Consider the following 18,046-nt stretch of genomic DNA (forward strand, 5'->3'; position numbering starts at 1 on the left):
CCTGTTCTCTCCTCTCCGCACAGGCTATACAAACGCCTCACACCGCGTGGCTGCTGCCACTCTAACCTGGTGGTTCCTGCGCGCACGACCCACATGGAGTTCCAGGTCTCCGGCAGCATCTGGAACTGCCGTTCTGCGGCCAATAGGGCAGAGTTCATCTCAGCCTATGCTACCCTCCAGTCCCTCGACTTCTTGGCGCTGACGGAAACATGGATTACCACTGAAAACACTGCTACTCCTACTGCTCTCTCCTCGTCTGACCATGTGTTCTTGCATACCCCGAGAGCATCTGGTCAGAGGGGTGGTGGCACAGGAATCCTCATCTCTCCCAAGTGGACATTCTCTCTTTTTCCCCTGACCCATCTGTCTATCTCCTCATTTGAATTTCATGCTGTCACAGTCACTAGCCCATTCAAGCTTAACATCCTTATCATTTATCGCCCTCCAGGTTCCCTTGGAGAGTTCATCAATGAGCTTGACGCCTTGATAAGTTCCTTTCCTGAGGATGGCTCACCCCTCACAGTTCTGGGTGACTTTAACCTCCCTACGTCAACCTTTGATGCATTTCTCTCTGCCTCCTTCTTTCCACTCCTCTCCTCTTTTGACCTCACCCTCTCACCGTCCCCCCCTACTCACAAGGCAGGCAATACGCTTGACCTCATCTTTACTAGATGCTGTTCTTCTACTAATCTCACTGCAACTCCCCTCCATGTCTCCGACCACTACTTTGTATCCTTTTCTCTCTCGCTCTCCTCCAACACTACTCACTCTGTCCCTACTCAGATGGTAATGCGTCGTCGCAACCTTCCCTCTCTCTCTCCCACTACTCTCTCCTCCTCCATCCTATCATCTCTTCCCTCTGCTCAATCCTTCTCCCTCCAATCTCCTGATTCTGCCTCCTCAACCCTCCTCTCCTCCCTTTCTGCATCCTTTGACTCTCTATGTCCCCTATCCTCCCGGCCGGCTCGGTCCTCCCCTCCTGCTCCATGGCATGACGACTTATTGCGAGCTCACAGAACAGGGCTCCGGGCAGCCGAGCGGAAATGGAGGAAAACTAGACTCCCTGCGGGTTTGGCATCTTTTCACTCCCTCCTCTCTACATTTTCTTCCTCTGTTTCTGCTGCTAAAGCCACTTTCTACTACTCTAAATTCCAAGCATCTGCCTCTAACCCTAGGAAGCTCTTTACCACCTTCACCTCCCTGCTGAATCCATTTTGAAAAAAGGTTGACGAAATCCGATCCTCGTTTGTTAAGTCAAATGACACTGCTGGTCCTGCTCACACTGCCCTACCCTATGCTTTGACTTCTTTCTCCCCTCTCTCTCCAGATGAAATCTTGCGACTTGTGATGGCCGGCCGCCCTACAACCTGCCCGCTTGACCCTATCCCCTCCTCTCTTCTCCAGACCATTTCCGGAGACCTTCTCCCTTACCTCACCTCGCTCATCAACTCATCCTTGACCGCTGGCTATGTCCCTTCCGTCTTCAAGAGAGCGAGAGTTGCACCCCTTCTCAAAAAACCTACACTCGATCCCTCCGATGTCAACAACTACAGACTAGTCTCCCTTCTTTCTTTTCTCTCCAAAACTCTTGAGCGTGCCGTCTTTAGCCAACTCTCTTGCTATCTCTCTCAGAATGACCTTCTTGATCCAAACCAGTCAGGTTTCAAGACTGGTCATTCAACTGAGACTGCTCTTCTCTGTGTCACGGAGGCTCTCCGCACTGCCAAAGCTAACTCTCTTTCCTCTGCTCTTGTCCTTCTAGACCTGTCTGCTGCCTTTGATACTGTGAACCATCAGATCCTCCTCTCCACCCTCTCCGAGTTGGGCATCTCCGGCGCGGCTCACTCTTGGATTGCGTCCTACCTGACAGGTCGCTCCTACCAAGTGGTGTGGCAAGAATCTGTCTCCGCACCACGTGCTCTCACCACTGGTGTCCCCCAGGGCTCAGTTCTAGGCCCCCTTCTATTCTCGCTATACACCAAGTCACTTGGCTCTGTCATATCCTCACATGGCCTCTCCTATCATTGCTACGCAGACGAAACAAAACTAATCTTCTCCTTTCCCCCTTCTGATAACCAGGTTGCGAATCGCATCTCTGCATGTTTGGCAGACATATCAGTGTGGATGACGGATCACCACGTCAAGCTGAACCTCCCGGGGAAGGACTGCCTGTTCCATGATCTCGCCATCACGGTTGACAACTCTGTTGTGTCCTCCTCCCAGAGTGCAAAAAGCCTTGGCGTGACCCTGGACAACACCCTGTCGTTCTCCGCTAACATCAAGGCGGTGACCAGATCCTGTAGGTTCATGCTCTACTACATTTGGAGAGTACGACCCTGCCTTACACAGGAAGCGGCACAGGTCCTAATCCAGGCACTTGTCATCTCCCGTCTGGATTACTGCAACTCGCTGTTGGCTGGGCTCCCTGCCTGTGCCATTAAACCCCTACAACTCATCCAGAATGCCGCAGCCCGTCTGGTGTTCAACCTTCCCAAGTTCTCTCACGTCACCCCGCTCCTCCGCACACTCCACTGGCTTCCAGTTGAAGCTCGCATCTGCTACAAGACCATGGTGCTTGCCTACGGAGCTGTGAAGGCACCTCCGTACCTTCAGGCTCTGATCAGTCCCTACACCCAAACGAGGGCATTGCGTTCATCCACCTCTGGCCTGCTGGCCCCCCTACCTCTGTGGAAGCACAGTTCCCGCTCAGCCCAGTCAAAACTGTTCGCTGCTCTCGCACCCCAATGGTGGAACAACACTTGAAACCCCACCTCTTTAAAGAATACCTGGGTTAGGATAAAGTAATCCTTCTACCCCCCCCTTACCTCACCCCACAAAAGAAATAAAAAATAAAATGGTTGGATAGTGGTTATCCACTGGCTGTAAGGTGAATGCACCAATTTTGTAAGTCGCTCTGGATAAGAGCGTCTGCTAAATGACGTAAATGTAAATGTAAATGTAAAAAAAAAAAATATATATATATATATATATTATAATAGTTGCTAATTTTGTGTTGCATTAATGTTGCATTCTTTATCATTAAAACATAAAAAATATAAAGAAACAATGGTGTGATTTTGTTTGATTGATGGGAATCTACACTGCAACAGCCTATCACGGCCTTAATAAAAAGAAAGTTAGGCTACGTACGTGACGTAGCCTACGTCAGTGTAGCCGCTCAACAGTTACCGCGCATTTTTGAAAGCTGGATGAGTTTTCGCCGGCTTACTCGCTTCAGTTCGTCATATATATCCGTAAGTGGTTGAAAAGCCCACCAACAGTCTCCTCTGCCAAATTGGATACGACACCGACGCTTCCTGATGTTGTAGTTGGAGAAGGAGACCCTGGACGACAGTCTGAGCCTGATGCTAGTAGCTCCGTGGAGTCCGGGGCAGCATTTGGGCCACAACTGCCTGTTGAATCAGTGGGTATGAGTGACCTCGGCATGGACAAACCCAAACAGGTTGTGTTGAGGAAATATTCAGTCAAAATGTTTGGTTAAAAAAAACGATCATTTTCCTCTAGCTCAGGGGTGTCAAACTCATTTTAGATCAGGGGCCACATGGAGGATAATCTATTCCCAAGTGGGCCGGACCGGAAAAATCATGGTATATATAACTTAAAAACAACAACTTCAGATTGTTTTCTTTGTTTTAATACGATCAACATACAACATAAAGCTGGAGCCTGAGGACAGTGTGTCCAAAATAGTACAAGCACAACATCACTATTAATCATAAAACACGTCAAGTTTATTTGAAAATTTTAAAGAAAAAGAACACACAAACACACAATGCCTCAGTGATTAACAGAACTGTTTCACAGATCACAGAACTATATCAGGGTGTCATTTCTCAGGCAGAAATGTAGATAAAAATAATGAAATCCTGTTCCCCAAACAAGTGCAAGAACCACAGAGTCAAGAATAGGTTAAATATACAAATAAAATAAAATCAATTAAAAACAATAGCACATCAACATAAAAACATATAAACATAAATCTGAAAGCGTTGCTCAAACTCCCGTAACAGTCCAGTTATTTTATCTTTGAACCGCTTCATGTCTGCCACATGTTGGGTCGCGCACACATTTTTCAGACAGGGGAAGTGAGCTGCATCACCACCGGCAAGTTGCGTCTCCCACAATGACAGCTTCAACTTGAAAGAACGTATGCTGTCATAATACTGCGTGACAACTTTGTTGCGCCCTTGCAGCTGTTTGTTCAAGTTATTCAGGTGCTCTGTAACATCCACCATAAATGCAAGGTCCGGCATCCATTCTGCGGAATGAAATTCTAACACTGGTTTGCCATTTTCTTCCATGAACTGTTCAATTTCTTCTCGTAAATCAAAGAAACGCCTCAGCACAGCACCTCGGCTTAACCATCTTACCTCAGTGTGGTATGGCAGGCCATATATGTGGTCTTTCTCTCTGAGAAGGCTGTCAAACTGACGGTGATTCAGGCTTCTGGATCGGATGAAATTAACAGTTTGGATGACCACCTTCATGACGTTATCCATCTTTAATGACTTGCAACACAAAGCCTCCTGGTGCAAAATACAGTGAAAAGTCAAAAAATCACGTCCTCCATTTGCAGATTGCACTTTCTCTCTGAACTTTGTCACAACGCCTGCTTTTTTCCCGATCATTGAGGGCGCACCTTCTGTAGCCAGGCTGACGGGATCGGGACCAGTCCACTCCGACCCTGATCAGCGCGCCGACCAGTGCGGTAAAAATATCAGCTGCTGTCGTTGTATCTGTCATCGGCACCAACTCCACGAACTCCTCGGTGACGGTCAATGTGTCATCAACTCCGCGGATGAAAAAATGGCCAGTTGTGCAACATCTGTAATGTCCGTGCTTTCATCAATTGCAACCGAAAACGCAATAAATGACTTTACTTTTTGCTTCAACTGGCTGTCCAAATCCACTGAAAGATCGGAAATCCTGTCTGCAACTGTGTTTCTTGTCAGGCTGATATTTGCAAAAGCCTGCCGCTTTTCAGGGCACCAAATCTCAGCTGCCTTCATCATGCATGTTTTTACAAATTCACCCTCACTAAATGGTTTTGAAGCCACTGCGATTTCATTAGCAATGAGGTAGCTAGCTTTCACTGCAGCGTCACTGATGTCTCGGCTGTGAGTAAACACAGACTGCTGTTTCTTCAGACCCGCCAACAGTTCATTCACCTTCTCTCATCTCCGCTGTCCTTGAAAGTTGTCATATTTGTCGGCATGAAGACTCACATAGTGGCGACGAAGGTTATATTCTTTCAGCACTGCAACATGCTCTGAACACACCAAACATACAGCTTTCCCATTCAATTCCGTGATTAAATAGGATGACCATTTTTCTTGGAACACTCTGCACTCTGCGTCCACTTTTCTCTTTTTTGACAGAGACATATTGGGGCAATGAGGGTGCCAAAGCACATAATGTTAAAAGTAGAAGCCGTAATAAATATCGCGGGCAAAACAAAGTAGCTCATTGGCTGCACGTGCTTGACCTACTTGCTCTGCCCCGGTATAAACAGTTTGCTTGCTTAACACAATTGCTATTGCGCCATCCAGTGGACGAAATTGGAACAGCAGTTTATTTTATTGAAAAATTGCAGCGCATTTTTATACTTAAAAAATAAAAAAATATAAATATTTTTATTTTTTAAATCATCTCGCGGGCCGGATTAAACCCGTTTGCGGGCCTGATCCGGCCCGCGGGCTGTACGTTTGACACCCCTGCTCTAGCTGGTATTTGAACAGGGACTGGCTTGAGTACTCGGTGGAAAAGGACTCCGCATTTTGTTATGCGTGCAGGAAATTCAAATCTGTATCATCGGACGCGAACTTCTCCATTAAGGGATGTAATGATTGGAAGCATGCAATTGGAACAGGCAAGGGCTTAAATAAGCATGCAGCTTCAAAAGAACAGTTAGCCTGTGAAGCAATGTGGAGAGATTCAGAAAAACGTAGAGAGACAGGAAAAGAGATTTCCACTCTTAAATTTAGAGCAACTGGCTCGCAACAGATACTACATGTCAGCTGTAATTGATATGCTGGAGTTTTTAGTGGTGAATCAATTGCCGTTACGTGGAGATAATGCTGGTTTTGCCAGTGTGCTAGATGATAATAGCTCAATGGGGCTGTTTTTGTCTCTCTTTGAGTACACCATGCGCAAAGATCCTGAACTGACACGGATTACAAAAACAATCCCACAGAATGCACGCTATACCAGCCCACAGATACAAAACGAGATTCTCGAAATGATGAGCAATCTCGTGACAGAGGAGATAGTGAGACAAGTCGGCGATAGCTGGTATTAAAGTGGATGTCACACGGGATCCTTTAAGCCAAGAAAACATATCTGTAGTTGTGCGTTTTGTTGACAAACACTATGGTCTGTGTGAGCGCCTCTTGGTAATGGCCACATCTGAGAAAAGTGATGCAGAGGCTCTGACAGGTGTCATCATTGATGAGCTCACCAGCGCCGGACTCAGCACGGACAAAATCCTGAGTCAAGTTTATGATGGCGCATCACTCATGTCTGGCAGGCATGGTGGTGTGCAGAAATTGCTCCAAAACAAGCTGGATCATAACATACCATATATTCACTGCTTTAATCACCAACTTCATCTGGTTGTGATTCATGCCATGTCCAGTGAAGCAGCTGTCGATTATTTTTTTGGAGTATGCAACATGCTGTACAACTTCATCAGGAAGCCAACCGTGGCTATTCTGTACAAAGGCGATACCCTGAAACGTCTCTTGAACCAGAGATGGACTGGCCACTTGACAACGGTCAAAGTTGTGGTGAAGAGTTTTCACGACATATCCACATTACTGACCGAGGTGGAAAACACACGAGGCCTTGGAGCGGAGGTGCGCGTCGAGGCTACCGGGCTGCTTCGTGCCATTACGCAGCGCAGTTTTCTTTTCATTGCGCACCTTGTTATGAAACTGTTGTCACTTTTCGAGCCGCCTAACAGACTACTACAGGCCAAAGATATGGACTTGTTCACTGCGGTGACACTTGTGAACAGCGCTTCTGACTGCGTGAAGACAATGACATGCAAATTACATCGACAGCTATATGCCTCCATACATAGCAACAGAGAGTCATGGTAATTTGGAAACATTTGTGAATGTGGAATGAAAAACCTTCATAACCTGGTGTTGACATCATTTCATATTCTTTCATAATAATAATAATACATGATTACACTAATAATATGTATATGTTTTTTTTTACAAAATAACCCACTTAACAATACAGCCATTGAAAAGCCATTTTTAAATAAAGCTTACTTCGAATTTCCATAAAGGCAGTTAGCTACAGTACACATGACAGGTGACACTACTACATTGTTCCATCTCAAAGCAGCATCAGGAATGCCGATTGCGAACCCTGGGTGACCCTCAATTGTAATTGGGTGATTCCTCATGTCATCTCTGCTTTCCCCTTTCTCAAAATGCGGGAGAAGGGAGGAAAGGAAGATGGATACGGGGTTGATGACAATGATGATGTTCAACTGATAATATTGAACAAAATATAAACGCCATATGCAACAATTTCAACAATTTTACTGAGTTACAGTTCAAATAAAGAAATCAGTTAATTGAATAAAATAATTAGGCCCTAATCTATGGATTTCACATGACTGGAAATACAGAAATGCATCTGTTGGTCACAGATACCTTTAAAAAAAGATAGAGGCGTGGATCAGAAAACCAGTCAGTATCTGGTGTGAACACCATTTGCCTCTTGCATCAGGCTGTTGATCAGGCTGTTGATTGTGGCCTGTAGAATGTTGTCCCACTCCTCTTCAATGGCTGTGCGAAGTTGCTGGATATTGGCAGGTACTGGAACACACTGTCGTACACGTCGATCCAGAGCATCCCAAACATGCTCAATGGATGACATTTATGGTGAGTTTGCAGGCAATGGAAGAACTGGGACATTTTCAGCTTCCAGGAATTGTGTACAGATCCTCGCGACATGGGGCTGTGCATTATCATGCTGAAACATGAGGTGAGGGCGGCGGATGAATGGCACGACAATGGCCCTCAGGATCTCGTCACGGTAACTATGTGCATTGAAATTGCCATCAATAAAATGCAATCGTGTTCGTTGTCCGTAGCTTATGCCTGCTCATACCATAACCCCACCACCACCATGGGGTGTTCACAACGTTGACATCAGCAAACCGCTCACCCACACAACCTCATACACGCTGTCTGCCATCTGCCCGGTACAGTGTAAACCGGGATTAATCTGTGAAAAGCACACTTCTCCAGCGTGCCAATGGCCATCGAAGGTGAGCATTTGTCCACTGAAGTCGGTTACGATGCCGAACTACAGTCAGATCAAGACCCTGGTGAGGTGGCTTATGGTAGAGAAATGAACATTAAATTCTCTGGCAACAGCTCTGGTGGACATTCCTGCAGTCAACATGCCAATTGCACTCTCCCTTAAAACTTGAGACATCTGTAGCATTGTGTTGTAGAAGCCGTAATAAATATCGCGGGCAAAACAAAGTAGCTCATTGGCTGCACGTGCTTGACCTACTTGCTCTGCCCCGGTATAAACAGTTTGCTTGCTTAACACAATTGCTATTGCGCCATCCAGTGGACGAAATTGGAACAGCAGTTTATTTTATTGAAAAATTGCAGCGCATTTTTATACTTAAAAAATAAAAATAAAAAATAAAAAAATATTTGTATTTTTTAAATCATCTCGCGGGCCGGATTAAACCCGTCAGGTGGATGGATCATCTTGGCAAAGGTGAAATGCTCACTAACAGCGATGTAAACATATTTGTGCAAAACATTTGAGAGAAATAAGCGTTTTGTGCATATAGTCATTTCTGGGATCTATTATTTCAGCATACTACAGCATTTCATGCATGGTGGCTAGCTATGACAATCGGTTTGTATTGCTAGTACTGTATTGGTTGGGATAATTTTTCATTGTTTAACTAGCTAGCTAGCTAATTTACATGTCTAAACAAAAGACTCCACTTCGCCAGATGATTACATGATCTGCTTAGTAATATTATATATATCTAAAAAAATCATTTGCATTGCTAGTTATAGCCTAATGTTAGCTAGATAGCTAAAATGGAACCTAGTTGGTTAGCTTTAGCTACCTGCAGATTCATACTACAGCATTTCATGCGTCGTGGCTAGCTATGGCAATTGGTTTGTATTCCTAGTACTGTATAGATTGGGATAATGGTTCATTGTTTTGCTAGCTAGCTATCTAGCTAATTTACATATCTAAACAAAATACTTCACTTTACCCAATGATTACATGACCCATCAAGTTAGCCAGGTGTGTCTGGGGGTGATTACGCCCATCTATTGTATTTCATGAACATGTGAACAGGTCTAGACAATAGAGACCCATCCACTTAGCTAGATGTCAATTTAGAGAATTGTGTCTGGGTAAGCCTCATCTTTTATTGCTAAAATATTTGTAACTGGAATTTGTTTTTCAGCATCAATAGAACACGCCTGACTCTCCTCCACAAGTCATACAAGAAGAATGGTCTAATTCAAAAATAGATGGCCCAAGCAAGCGCAGGTTACACCTGAAGCATGAGGACTTGCAGCGAGTTATGAACTTCATCAACAACTATGCAGAGGATAATGCAATAGTATTACCAGGACGCCACCCAGGACACAAACACTTTGGTGGAAAGCTGCTGCCATCTCATGTGACAAAAATAGCGGTGTGGCGTCTCTACAAGGAATCAATGACAACACTTGTAAAGTATGTAAAGCATAAACAAACCCTTTTTTATTATTGCATTTACCGGCAACATGATTGGCACTATTTTTATTGATCTTACATTATTTGTGTATTTTCCAGAGGTACGTGCAGTCGGGCTGTCTTCCTTCAAGACTCTGTGGTGACAATTGCTACCCCACGTCTCAAGCACTAAGCCCAGGACAGACCTGTGCTGGCAGTGCAAGAGGAACAACTATCAGGTCTTCAGATCTGCCAATCTGAAAAAACAAGTGCAGCATCTCCTGCTTGTTCAAAGTGAGCAGTCTGTCTACCAGAAGATGGTTGCTGACTACATGACCACCTGTCAAGACCTGTAGTTGTCTCTGAGGTGCCCTACTGACCCAGCAAGCAAAGACATCAGGATGCATTACAGCTTTAACAGGACAGGTTCCACTCAGAACAGGCCTCACCATGGTCGACCAAAGAAGTTGAGTGCACGTGCTCAGCGTCATATCCAGAGGATGTCTTTGGGAAATAGACATATGAGTGCTGCCAGCATTGCTGCAGAGGTTGAAGGGGTGGGGGGTCAGCCTGTCAGTGCTCAGACCATACGCCGCACACTGCATCAAATTGGTCTGCATGGCTGTCGTCCCAGAAGGAAGCCTCTTCTAAAGATGATGCACAAGAAAGCCCGCAAACAGTTTGCTGAAGACAAGCAGACTAAGGACATGGATTACTGGAACCATGTCCTGTGGTCTGATGAGACCAAGATAAACTTATTTGGTTCAGATGGTGTCAAGCGTGTGTGGCGGCAACTAGGTGAGGAGTACAAGCATGGTGGTGGGAGTGTCATGGTCTGGGGCTGCATGAGTGCTGCCGGCACTGGGGAGTTACAGTTCATTGAGGGAACCATGAATGCCAACATGTACTGTGACATACTGAAGCAGGGCATGATCCCTTCCCTTCGGAGACTGGTCCGCAGGGCAATATTCCAACATGATAACGACCCCAAACACACCTCCAAGACTACCACTGCCTTGCTAAAGAAGCTGAGGGTAAAGATGATGGACTGGCCAAGCATGTCTCCAGACCTAAACCCTATTGAGCATCTGTGGGGCATCCTCAAACGGAAGGTGGAAGAGTGCAAGGTCTCTAACATCCACCAGCTCCGTGATGTCGTCATGGAGGAGTGGAAGAGGACTCCAGTGGCAACCTGTGAAGCTCTGGCGAACTCCATGCCCAAGAGGGTTAAGGCAGTGCTGGAAAATGATGGTGGCCACACAAAATATTGACACTTTGGGCCCAATTTGGACATTTTCACTTAGGGGTGTACTCACTTTTGTTGCCAGCGGTTTAGACATTAATGGCTGTGTGCTGTGTTATTTTGAGGGGACAGCAAATGTACACTGTTATACAAGCTGTACACTCACTACTTTACATTGTAGCAAAGTGTCATTTCTTCAGTGAAAAGATATACTCAAATATTTACAAAAATGTAGATACTGTATATGTACACTGATTTATTTCAGCTTCAGAAGTTGACATACTTGTGGGAGGTGCTTCAGGAAGCATGGGGTGAAATCTCTTCAGATTACCTCAACAAATTGACAACTAGAATGCCAAAGGTCTGCAAGGCTGTAATTGCTGCAAATGGAGGATTCTTTGACAAAAGCAAAGTTTGAAGGACACAATTATTATTTCAATTAAAGATCATTATTTCTAACCTTGTCAATGACTACATTTCCTATTCATTTTGCTATATTTCCTATTCAAACTCATTTCATGTATGTTTTCATGGAAAACAAGGACATTTCTAAGTGACCCCAAACTTTTGAACGGTAGTGTGTGTATATATATATTTGCGAGGAAAAAATACATATGGGGGATTGGAAGTGATGCAGGCAATTACATTGATGGAAGTTACAATCTATCTGCAATATTAAAGCTGATCTACCCCCAAAAATAAAAAATAAAAAATAAAATAACAGAAACACAGCATGGTAGCAATACCACATGGCGACACAACATGGCAGCAGCACAACATGGTAGCAGCACAAAACATGGTACAAACATTATTGGGCACAGACAACCCCACGAAGGCAAGAAGGTAGAGGTAAAAATTCATCACGCAAAGCAGCCACAACTGTCAGTAAGAGTGTTCTTGATTGAGTCTTTGAATGAAGATATGGAGATAAAGCTGTCCAGTTTGAATGTTTTTTGAAGCTCAATCCAGTTGCTAGCTGCAGCAAACTGAAAAGAGGAGCGACCCAGGGATGTGTGTGCTTTGGGGAACTTTAACAGAATGTGACTGACAGAATGGGTGTTGTATGTGGAGGCTGAGGGCTGCAGTATGTGTCTCAGATAAGGGGGAGTGAGGCCTAAGAGGGTTTTCTAAATAAGCATCAACCAGTGGGTCTTGTGATGGGTATACAGATATGACCAGTTTACAGAGGAGTGTAGAGTGCAGTGATGTGTCCTATAAGGAGCATTGGTGGCAAATCTGATGGCCGAATGGTAAAGAACATCTAGCCACTCGAGAGCACCCTAACCTGCTTATCTATAAATTACGTGCCCGTAATCTAGCATTGGAAGGATGGTCATCTGAATCAGGGTTAGTTTGGCAGCTGGGGTGAAAGAGGAGTGATTACGACAGAGGAAACCAAGTCTAGATTTAACGTTAGCCTGCAGCTTTGATATGTGCTGAGAGAAGGATAGTGTACCATCTAGCCATACTCCCAAGTACTTGTATGAGTTGAATACCTCAAGCTCTAAACCCTCAGAGGTAGTAATCACACCGGTAGGGAGAGGGGCATTCTTCTTACCAAACCGCATTACCTTTGTTTTGGAGGTATTCAGAACAAGGTTAAGGGCAGAGAAAGCTTGTTGGACACTTAGAAAGCTTTGTAGTAGAGCATTTAACACAAAATCCGGGGAGGGGCCAGCTGAGTATAAGACTGTATCATCTTCATGTAAATGGATGAGAGAGCATCCTACTACCTGAGCTATGTTGTTGATGTAAATTGAGAAGAGCGTGGGGCCTAGGATCGAGCCTTGGGGTACTCTCTTGGTGACAGGCAGTGGCTGAGACAGCAGATGTTCTGACTTTATACACTCCACTCTTTGAGAGACGTAGTTAGCAAACCAGGCCAAAGACCCCTAAGAGACACCAATACTCCTTAGTTGGCCCACAAGATTGGAATTGTCTACCGTATCAATAGCAGCACAACATTGCTTAGAGGGCACTGGTGACATCATTAAGGACCTTTAAGGTTGCAGTGACACATCCATAACCTGAGTGGAAACCAGATTGCATACCAGAGAGAATATTTTAGACATCAAGAAAGCCAGTCAGTTGATTATTGACAAGTTTTTCCAACACTTTTGATAAACAGGGCAGAATATTATATTAATGAGTGTGGTGGAGTGCATCCGGGGAATGAGAAAACATAACTGTGGCTTGGGCATTGCCAACCCAAAATCCTATGTTGCCCACCCAATTGATTATGCCAGAATCATGTTAAACGGTTAAAATAGCAGTAAGAAAGCTTTGAAACAGACAGAAAATGTCTGGCTGCCCACCCAGACATATCATCCTGAAGCGGCCCTAGGAATCACACAATTTATTGTTTATTGTGAATTATGTTAATGGTTGGCTGAGAAAAAAACGGGGACATTGATATATACTTTCACTTTGATAACACTGTTTCATTCAACAACAATAAGAGCATTAGAGCAGAGAGGCATGTACACTAGTATTTGGTTTATGTCACGAGTGCTGAAGGTGGGTGTGGTGCAGGAATCAAGCGCAGGACGCAGAAACAAAGTCCAAAAGACTTTAGTGAAATATTCACGTAGTACACGAGCACAACAGGCCCGGAGGCGAAATAAAGGCGCACACAGGCATCAAACAAAAGGCGCACTAACATGTGCGAAAACCTCTCCAAAACAACGGAGGGAAACACGTAGCACAGAACACCAAACAGAAGCGTAATCACACACAACATCTGACACACACAACGAGAACTAAATAGGACACTAATGAGCACTAACTAGAAACAGGTGTACAACATCAAGACAAAACCAAACGAACATGAAACATACAACGATGGCAGCTAGTACTCCGGGGGACGACGACCGCCGAAACCTGCCCGAGCAAGGAGGAGGAGCAGCCTCGGCAGATTCCGTGACAGTTTATCTAAGCAACAGGTCTGAGATTGCTTCCAGAGTATGTGATCAGAGTTGAACAGTTGGAAATCCCACTCATTGCTCACGGACAGCACCAGCGCTCAATGTCCTTTCCCCCATTCCGCTAAAAAACGCTCAGCACTCACAGGAAAAACAACTGCCGCTCCAAATTCACTCCATTCATAAAATATTAAAATATAAGATAATTTAACAAACACCCTATCTATTTTTGTGACTATGTACCATTTGGTTTTGAAGTAGGCTATTGTAAGAGAGAAGGGTGAATTTGTGGCCTGCAATTTGGGGCGTTATTGCATATGGGCATTCCTCAATCTGCAGGAACCCCTCTTTATACTTCTATTGGCCATTTTTAAACTAGGACTCCGCTACACAGGCAGGAGGCAGGGGCAGTCCAGTACAGTAGGTGGCGGTAATGCACCATAACATTGGATGCCAACCGCCGATAAACCCCACAGAAGAAGAGCTTGATATGTCAATGGTAGACAGTGTCCTTCGCCTTCGCCTGTCGAGCACTGTTTTCCCGCGGGAATGCCCACATGCAGGAACGGCGAATTGCGAGCCGCAATGACACTCTATTGTCGTAAGAAGTTTCAACATTACAACAACATGTCATAGGCTATTAAACAAGGACCTAACTGATGAAATGCGGCTGCTGTGTTAAAAAACTAATAGCTTTTTCTCTAATCTATTGATGATCAGATACTTCAGTTGTAACAAAACATTTTTTTTTTGCATTGTTGGTTAAGGGCTTGTAAGTAAGCATTTCACTGTAAGGGCTACACCTGTTGTATTCGAAGCATGGGCTACCGAGTGACGCAGCGGTCTAAGGCACTGCATCTCAGTGCTTGAGGCGTCATTACAGACCCCCTGGTTTGATTCCAGGCTGTATCACAACCGGCCATGATTGGGAGTCCCATAGGGCAGTGCACAATTGGCCAAGCGTCGTCCGGGTTTGGCCGGTGTAGGCTGTCATTGTAAATAAGAATTTGTTCATAACTGACTTGCCTGGTAAAATAAAAATGTGCCAAATTTGATTTGATTTTAACTAGCTCAGTTGCGCTCACATTTTTTAGTTGATAAACAACTTTAGCAATGTTACAAACTTAGACTCCTCTTTTTTAACAATAGCCTATATAGAAATCAAAATGTCTCTGGGTAGGGTAGACGTAACATTGTAAACGTAAATCCAGGACACTCCAATTAGTATGATATGTTAAGTTTCTTATGGTATGTACAGTATTCATTTATGGATGTCCATCATCCATTTCTAATTATATGTTATGAATTACAATATTCGTACAATATGTTATGAATTACAATTCGTACAATATGTTATGAATTACAATTCGTACAATATGTTATGAATTACAATATGTTGTGGCTAACGTTAGCTAGGTGGCTAATTTTAGCTAGGCTAGGAGTTAGGGGTTAAGGTTAGTGATAATGAAACCAGAAACATGTCTGTGAACATCCCAGATGCTAGATGGCACTGTCAGGGGAAACCTCAAGACGGGCTATATTTATAACGTGTTAGAAGTGCTGCTGCTTAGAGTCTGAGGGGTATGATGATGTGAGACTGCTGTGCTGAATTTTTACATGGCTATTGAAAGTGACTGTACCTGAATCCCAAATGACACCCTATTACCTAGATAGTGCACTACTTTTGACCAGAGCCCTAGGGTTCCATTCGTGAGGCAAGTTGTATCTGCAGCATTGGAATCCTCTGGTGCCCACACTGTAATGGAAAACTGTAATTTATACGGTAATTTGGATATTAACAGTAAAATACTCTGACATTTTTTATTGCAGCATACTGTAAGTTATGGCGCATTGTGGGAAAATATTGTGGGCAGGGAAAGAATTGTTGTGTTTCGTGGCATTTTTCAAATGTGAAAAAGGGGGCCCTGGGGAAGAAAGGTTGGGAACCCCTACTCTACAAGTGCAAGTGATATATAACACCAAATATTCATTGATATGCTGTAATGTGTAAACACATTATCTAACAGCCACCCTGCTTGCACCAATCTCTTGTAATTACAGTAAAATACTGTGAAATACAAACCCCCTCCCCTCAATGAATTTCATTCATTCAGATTATGGTGGCATTTACTTTTGTACAGTATAATACAATAAATGTACTTGCTTTGATACCATAACTAGATTATATTACAGTAGATTACAGTAGTATGAAATACAGAGATTTACTTTCAGTGCCTTGCAAAAGTATTCATCCCCCTTGGCGTTTTTCCTATTTTACAACCTGTAATTTAAATGAATTTTTATTTGGATTTCATGTAATGGACATACACAAAATAGTCAAAATTGGTGAAGTGAAATGAAAAAAAAGATGTTGATTCAAAGAATTCTAAAAAATTAATAACGGAAAAGTGGTGCGTGCATATATATTCACCCCCTTTGCTATGAAGCCCCTAAATAACATCAGGTGAAACCAATTACCTTCAGAAGTCACATAATAAGTTAAATAAAGTCCACCTGTGTGCAATCTAAGTGTCACATGATCTCAGTATGTATATACACCTGTTCTGAAAGGCCCCAGTGTCTGCAACTCCACCAAGCAAGGGGCACCACCAAGCAAGCCGCACCATTAAAACCAAGTGGCTCTCCAAACAGGTCAGGGACAAAGTTGTGGAGATGTACAGATCAGGGTTGGGTTATAAAAAAATATCAGAAACTTTGAACATCCCACGGAGCACCATTAAATCCATTATAAAAAAATGGAAAGAATATGGCACCACAACAAACCTGCCAAGAGAGGGCCGCCCACCAAAACTCACGGACCAAGCAAGGAGGGCATTAATCATAGAGGCAACAAAGAGACCAACGATAACCCTGAAGGAGCTGCAAAGCTCCACAGCGGAGATTGGAGTACATGTCCATAGGACCACTATAAGCCGTACACTCCAAAGAGCTGGGCTTTACGGAAGAGTGGCCAGAAAAAAGCAGTTGCTTCAAGAAAGAAATAAGCAAACACATTTTGTGGTTGCCAAAAGGCATGTGGGAGACTCCCCAAACATATGGAAGAAGGTACTCTGATCAGATGAGACTAAAATCGAGGTTTTGTCCATCAAGGAAAACACTATGTCTGGCGCAAACCCAACACTTCTCATCACCCCGAGAACACCATCCCCACAGTGAAGCATGGTGGTGGCAGATTCATGCTGTGGGGATGGTTTTCATCGGCAGGGACTGGGAATCTGGTCAGAATTGAAGGAATGATGGATGGCGCTAAAGACAGGGAAATTCTTGAGGGAAACCTGTTTAAGCCTTCCAGAGATTTGAGACTGGGATGGAGGTTCACATTCCAGCAGGACAATGACCCTAAGCATACTGCTAAAGTAACACTCGAGTGGTTTAAGGGGAAACATTAAAATGTCTTGGAATGGCCTAGTCAAATCCCAGACCTCAATCTAATTGAGAATCTGGTGTATTTATTTTTTATTTTTCATTCACCTTTATTTAACCAGGTAAACCAGTTGAGAACAAGTTCTCATTTACAACTGTGTCACGTACGTTGATGAATGGGTCAGACCAAGGTGCAGTGTGATATGCAAACATGTTTATTTGACTTATAAACACAACGACAAAACAAGAAACGAAACGTGAAGTCCAAGGTACACAAACAACATACCTCACACAAAACAAGATCCCACAACCCACTAGTGCCAATAGGCTGCCTAAGTATGGTCCCCAATCAGAGACAACGAGCGACAGCTGCCTCTGATTGGGAACCACACCGGCCAACATAGAAATAGACATACTAGATTCTACAACAAGAACTAACACAACAAAGAATACACACAGCCTGAATCAACATATAAGCGTCCCCTGAGTCAGGGCGTGACAGTACCCCCCCCCCCCAAAGGTGCGGACTCCGACCGCACAGCATAAACATAAGAGGGTAGGGGCCGGGTGGGCATTCCGCCTCGGAGGCGGATCCGGCTCCGGGCGTGACAACCACCGATTCTCCGCCTCCCTGTTGCGCCCCTGGCTTGGTGCGAGGGGCAGGAACAGGCCGGACCGGGCTGGCGACGCGCACCACTGGCTTGGTGCGAGGGACAGGAACAGGCCGGACCGGGCTGGCGACGCGCACCAC

General features: G+C 44.4%; 1 pseudogene across 1 annotated transcript in view; it reads right to left on the reverse strand.

Annotated features, from left to right (window-relative positions):
- Window positions 1-9,712, reverse strand: part of LOC311125940 (2-hydroxyacyl-CoA lyase 1-like) — a 65,694-nt pseudogene extending 55,982 nt beyond the window's left edge. Inside the window, exon 1 of the transcript in view lies at window positions 9,660-9,712. The product of the transcript in view is annotated as a 2-hydroxyacyl-CoA lyase 1-like (transcript). The remainder of the gene's footprint in view (window positions 1-9,659) is intronic.
- Window positions 9,713-18,046: the final 8,334 nt, after the last annotated feature.

This window comes from Coregonus lavaretus (genome assembly GCF_964263955.1).
Source record: "Coregonus lavaretus genome assembly, contig: HAP1_SCAFFOLD_409, whole genome shotgun sequence".
Lineage (NCBI taxonomy): Eukaryota > Metazoa > Chordata > Actinopteri > Salmoniformes > Salmonidae > Coregonus > Coregonus lavaretus.